This window comes from Entelurus aequoreus, linkage group LG25, assembly GCF_033978785.1.
Source record: "Entelurus aequoreus isolate RoL-2023_Sb linkage group LG25, RoL_Eaeq_v1.1, whole genome shotgun sequence".
NCBI classification, from domain to species: domain Eukaryota; kingdom Metazoa; phylum Chordata; class Actinopteri; order Syngnathiformes; family Syngnathidae; genus Entelurus; species Entelurus aequoreus.
The window spans coordinates 29,915,731-29,923,003 of NC_084755.1; positions in this window are offsets into that span (position 1 = coordinate 29,915,731).

Sequence of the window (7,273 nt, forward strand, 5' to 3'; positions counted from 1 at the left end):
GAGGTCACTTGGAGGAATTGATTCGAGGAACTTGATAGAAAAAATGACTGGTTTCAAGAAAAGATTAAGATACTAGAAGGTTTCATAAAACTTGTGCATGAATGGTTATCAGAAGTGAAAAAGCTAACCACACATGACACTGCCCCTGTGGAAGAGGAGTCACAATTGCATGTCTCTGAAACACATGGCTCAGTTGAAACGCAAGTCCAAGATGAAATGCATGTCCCACTTGCCCATGATGAACATTTATGTGTTACACTTTCCGATATTGGACCCCAGGACAGTGCATCGAATGTCTCAATGACACGCAGTTCCATAACATCAACAACCTCTTCTACCTCATCTGCTCGCATTCGAGCCCAGGCCGAAAAGGCTGCTCTAATGGCAGAAGCTGCTGCATTGGAGAAAAAACATCAGATTGAATCACAACAAAGAATTGAACAGGAACAATTCGCAAAACAACAGGAACAATTCGCAAAACAACAGGAACAACTCAGAATGGAAAAGGAAAAGTTGGAAATGGAAACCAAGCTGGCAGCAGCAAATGCAAGGGAGCAAGTTTTTGCAGCCATGGGATCTAGGGAAGGATCAAGAGTGTCAAGAATGAGCTCTGAATCCCGCAAGGGAGCTGCTGCTCCAAAGAAAACAATGCCCCTCTCTGACACACAGGTTGGGAAGCCAAAACAATTCATATATGAAAAATATACCAAAGCTCATTACATGACTCCAAGACTCACTCTTTAATGCAAACTGACAATCTGTCAAAATCAACTGTACCAATGAAAAAAGATGGTGTTAAAGGTCATACAGGTCACACTACATCCCCTGTCACAAATGCCATCAAACAAGATCACATTCTTGATTTACTAAAAGCACAACCTGATTTCAATGCCTTATTGGTTAAGCAGAATGTCCATTCCTCTTTACCATCAAGAGACGTACCTGTGTTTGATGGAGATCCGTTTCAGTATGAAACCTTTATAAGGGCATTTGAATATGGAGTGGAGAAAAAGTGTGACACCTATGACTGTTTGCATTATTTGGAACAATATACTAGAGGGCATCCAAAAGAGCTGGTTCAAAGTTGCCAACATATGCCTCCGTCCCAGGGCTACCAGAAGGCAAGACAGCTACTCAAGGAACATTTTTGTAATGAATATCATATTGCAACAGCATACATGGAAAAGGCTTTTTCCTGGGGAACAATTAAATTGGAGGATATAAAAGGATTGAGAGCATTCTCTCTATTCCTCAGAAGTTGTTCCAATGCAATGGAAAATCTGGCCTATATGGAAGAAATGAATGTTGTTTCTAATATGAGGACCATCATTCTAAAGCTTCCATACAAGCTCAGAGAGCAGTGGAGGAACAAGGCCTGTGACCTACAGGAGAAGCAAGGCCATCGTGCCATTTTCCCAGACCTTGTGAACTTTATTGAAAAACAAGTCAAAATACTCTCTGATCCACTGTTTGGGAACATTCAGGACCATAAGCAATCAACTGTCAAACCCTCATCCGTCCCTACGCCAATAGGAAAGTCAAGTCCAAGAAGCAGCTTTGCAACAACATTAATACCCATAGAAACTGTGGAGTCAAATGAAGAAAAAAGGAATGTGATTGTCAAATCTCACAGTTGTCTGTTCTGCAAGCAGAGTGGTCACACACTGGAGTGCTGTCCACAATTCAAGAGGAAGAAGCACAAAGAAAAAATAGACTTCTTAAAGGAAAAAGGAGTCTGTTTTGGCTGTCTGAAAATAGGACATTTAAGTCGAGACTGCAGAAATCGTCTATTATGTGAAATCTGTAAACAACAACATCCACAAATACTCCACATTGAACAGACAGAACAAACACAAACCAAATCAATTGGAACCAATGCTGTTGTCCCACCTCCCAAGCATACTTGTGGTCATATTGGGGCCGGGAACCACCCCTCCATCTACTCCATTGTACCTGTACAAGTTAAAAGCAACAAGGGAGACACAGCGTTACAAACATATGCATTTTTGGATCATGGAAGCACCTCCACATTCTGCACAGAAAAACTGATGCAAAGACTGAACATTACAGGACAAAGAACAAACATCCTTCTCAAAACCATGAATCAAGTGAAACCCGAAACCAGCTACCACATCACTGGACTGGAAATAGCCAGGATAATTACGAATGAATTTATTCAATTGCCTGATGTATTTACACACAAAACCATGCCAGTTTCACCACACAATATTCCAAAACAGCAGGATTTGAAACACTGGCCATATCTAAATCATATCACATTACCTGAAATTGACTCTGACATCGACCTCCTCATTGGCACGAATGCCTCTAAGGTACTGGAACCCTGGGAGGTGGTCAATAGCCAGGAGGACGGGCCATACGCAGTGAGGACCCTATTGGGATGGGTCATTTATGGTCCTTTAAAAGGAGATGACACCAGCAGGCATAATGGCTGCCCTGTTGCTGATGTCAATAGAATATCTATTCTAAACCTGGAGGAGTTATTAGTCAAACAGTACAACCAAGATTTCAGTGAAAGATCCAGTAAGGAAACAGAGGAAATGTCAAGAGAAGAGGAAAAGTTTCTTGATATTGTGAGTCACTCTGCAAAGATTAAAGATGAACATTACTGTTTAAACTTACCTTTTAAAGAAGACGATCCCATCATGCCGAACAACCGTTGTATTGCAGAGCAACGCATCCAGAGCCTGAAACGCAAGTTCAACAAAAATGAAAAGTTCCATAAAGAATATACATCTTTCCTCACAGATATGATTGACAGTGGCTATGCTGAATTGGTACCAGCAGACCAGCTGAATAGAAAAGATGAAAGACTCTGGTATATTCCACATCATGGTGTGCACCACTCAAAAAAAGGAACATTAAGAGTTGTTTTTGACTGTGGTGCAGTCTTTAAAGGAACATCACTGAACTGTGAACTACTTCAGGGTCCTGATCTTACCAACTCACTTATCGGAGTCCTCATCAGATTCAGACAAGAACCCGTTGCCTTGATGGCAGACATTAAAGCCATGTTCCATCAGGTCAAGGTGTCTGATAAGCATGTCGACTACCTGAGATTCTTATGGTGGCCTGACGGTGATATGCAGCAAGATCCGACTGAATATAGGATGAAGGTACATCTATTTGGAGCTGTGTCATCACCAAGTTGTGCAAATTTCACTTTGAGGAAAACTGCTGAAGACAACCAAGCTCATTTTCCACCTGAGGTGACAGACACAGTACGCCATAACTTTTATGTAGATGACTGTTTACGTTCGATTCAAACAGAACAAGAAGCAGTACAATTAGTAAAAGATCTGACTGCTCTCTGCCAAATGGGTGGGTTTACTCTGTCCAAATGGATCAGCAACAGCCGTGCTGTATTATCATCTATTCCACAAGAGCACAGGGCTAAATAAATCAAGGAGTTGGATTTGGACAAGGACAATCTACCGATGGAAAGAGCCCTAGGACTACACTGGTGTGTGGAAACTGATGTGTTCAAGTTCACAGTTGTTGTACCAGAAAGACCACACACTAGACGTGGCATTTTGTCTGTGGTCAGCTCTGTATACGACCCTTTAGGATTTCTAGGACCATTTACTCTGCCAGCCAAAATGATTATGCAGGAGCTCTGCAAGGAAAAGCTTGGATGGCATGAAACCATACCACACGTTTTCTCTCAACAGTGGACAGGATGGCTAGCAGATCTCAGCAAAATGAAGGAGTTTAAAGTTGACCGGTGCATGAAGCCTACACACTTTGGTCAAATCACACACTCACAGCTGCATCATTTTTCGGATGCCAGTGAGAGTGGCTACGGAACCGTCTCATATCTAAGACTGGAAAACAAAAACAAAGAAGTGCATGTTGCATTCATCATAGGGAAATCAAGGGTGGCACCATTAAAACAAATGACAACTCCCAGAATGGAGCTGGCTGCAGCTGTCCTCGCTGTCAAAGTTGACACAATGCTGCGAAAGGATCTACAGTTAAAACTGGAGAAATCATTTTTCTGGACGGATAGCACAACCGTGCTTAAATACATAAGCAACGAAACCAAACGCTTTAAAACATTTGTAGAAAACAGTCTCTTTTGTAAGGGATGCTACCGACATATCACAATGGAGATATTTGAGCACAAAGGAAAACCCTGCAGATGCAGCTTCAAGAGGGCTGACAGCAGATCGCTTCCGAGGCTACAAAAATTGGATAAGAGGACAAGATTTTCTCTGGAAAGCAAGCCAAGAATGGCCAATCTTGCAAGTTGAATCCAAAATCTCTGTTGATGATCCAGAGATCGAACCTGGCATCACAGTAAATGCCATTGTCAAAAGTCAGTTGAACCCAACTAACTATTTCATCCACCACTTCTCATCCTGGATGAGACTGAAGATTGCAATAGCCTGGCTTTTAAAAGTAAAGACTGCACTCTTGCAACTGACTAGGAAAAGAAAAGAAGTTCAAACTGCTGTGAGTAGTGTTGAAAATGATCCTGTCAAATTGAAGAAGAAAGTGGTGGAAGAAGTGGTGGAAGAAGAGGATGAAGTGGACAAAGGAAAAGGCAAAGACAAGGAAAAGACCAAGAACAGCATATTGGAAAGACCAATAACCAAGATATGTCTCCTCCAAAAGACTGAAATTGAAGATTAATGAAGATTCAAGATTAATGAACTATAAATGCCAACATATTTTTATTTTGAAATTATGAAAAAAAAACGAAAAAAAACTGAGAAGAAGAATCATGTAAAAGTGAATTTGAATGGCTCCCTTCCAAGTAATTGTTACAGTGTAAACAATTAGGGGCCGGTGTGTAGGAGCCATTTAAGGCATCCTTATTTTTGTGTTGGCATTACTTTCTTTTGTCACTAGGTGGCGGGCTTTTTGGGTTGAGCAGTGCAGGGGGGAAGGCATATGTAGGAGCACAGGTGAGCCAAACGAGGAAGGAGTCAGGTGTGGGAGCACAAACCGTTCTTACCAGCAGGACAGCAGCAGACAACAGCAAACCACAACAGCAACAGGCAGGAGAACATATAACACAATATCACTGCAATAATCCCTGGTATGTTTCATTCACCCTGCAAATTCGTTAATAAATATGCATAAACTGGATTTCCGACTGGACCTCACTTCATATACAATGTTTGTTACTGCGTAGGATCACTCCCTCAAACCCGTTGAGTAATGACAATAAATTGGAACATTTGAAGGTGAAGATTGCCATTACAATTGCAATTAGCCTTAAATTTGCCACAGAAAGCATGTTTCTCAAAGTAGCAAAAATACCTAAAAGCGTCTCAATAGATTTTAATTACTTTAAACTAATATTTTTTTTTTTCAATTCAAAGTACATTTGTGGTAATAAACACAAAACTGTTGACTTATTTTTAATTAAGGAATATATTTACATGAACACCTATAACCTTACCATCAAACATTTAGCATTATTTGTATTTTTTTTTAAAACATCAGAAATATGTTTTCTGTTTAATTACTATTATAACATTAATGACATAGACATAAAAATAACATTCGTAAGATAATATCGGCAGTGTTTCTAAATAACATACAGTAAGATACTATACATGAAACCTGTTGTTTTATTGATTTGAAATGTTTGTGTATAATATTCTTCATACATCTATCAACCTCTATAAAAGATAAATATTTCAATCAAAAATGACCATCCAATATCTACACATTTCACTTATTAGCAATGTTACATGTAGTCAAGACAAAATGTCATTAATATTGTGTTACATATCAACTGAAGTAATATAAAATAAATTAAAAATAAATATACATTTTTCCCATATTGTCCAGCTCTGATGTCTAGTCTTCAAGTATAAGAAAATGTGATATATTCATATTCAAGGGAATGAGTGGTTATAATTATTTTAAATTCATATTATGGACACTAAGGTTGTACGGTATACCAGTACTAGTACCGGTATACTAATGAATCATATTCGGTACTATACCGCCTCTAAAAAGTACTCAGGAAGAGGTGCTTTAAGACATGGCCAGCTAGTTATGCATTCCAAAAGTTTTGGAATGCATAACTATGATAACTGTAAGGCATATTTGGTTTTGGTGTCCAAACGTCGTGAACTTCCTGTCAGGCAGTGTTTTAGCTACTTCTAAATCACTAATCCTCATCTCCATGGCGACAAATAAAGTAAGTTTCTTACAAGTATCATCCCTGCAGGACGAGGAATAGCTAAACATGCTTCCCTACACATCGTAGGAGGATACAATAGCTCACCCCCGTCACAATGTAAACAAACGCCATGGGTGGATCTACACCTGACATCCACTGTAATGATACCAAGTGCAGGAGCGTATCTAGTCGATACTACTATGATTACATCTATATTTTTTAGCATCACAAAATTTTTTTTTTTTTTTTTTTTAATTTATATTATGTTTATAAACTCAGGAAATACATCCCTATATTATGACGATTGTATGATCCTGTAACTACTTGGTATCGGATCTATACCCAAATTTGTGGTATCATCCAAAACTAATGTAAAGCATCCAAATAACAGAAGAATAAGTGATTATTACATTTGAACAAAAGTGTAGATAAAACATGTTAAAAGAGAAAGTAAGCAGATATTAACCGTAAATGAACAAGTAGATTAATAATTCATTTTCTACCACTTGTCCTTCATAATTTTGACAAAATAATAGAATCATAAATGACACAATATGTTACTGTGTACGTCAGCAGCTAAATTAGGAGCCTTTGTTTGTTTACTTACTACTTAAAGAAAAGTTGTCGCATGTGTTCACTATTTGATTTAAGGACAAAATTGCAATTAGAAACATATGTTTAATGTACCCTCAGATTTTTAAAAAAAATACAGACAATGGAATTTTTTGTAGTACCCTATATTTAGAAAAGTATCGAATTACATGTTGGTACCGGTACCAAAATATTGGTATCGAGACAACCCTGTGTGTGTGTGTGTGTGTGGTATTTCGGCTTTAAGGTGGCATGGGGGGCCTTTCCAGAGTCTTGAATTTGGTGCTACGCCCCTGAATGTATTACAGCAGGAAAACTAAACTACTGGACAAAAGCAGATGGATTGTTATATTGTACGGTTTAAATGTTGTGATAGTTTGCCATATCTATTTATACAGTAGTCACACTCCTTCATTTCTTCTCTCAGGATTAATTATCTAGGACAGTTTTATTTTTGGTGTGTCTAGTTGATGTTTTTTTTCCTCTCTAGCACTACGGGACAGACTTTTCTAAAGAGGT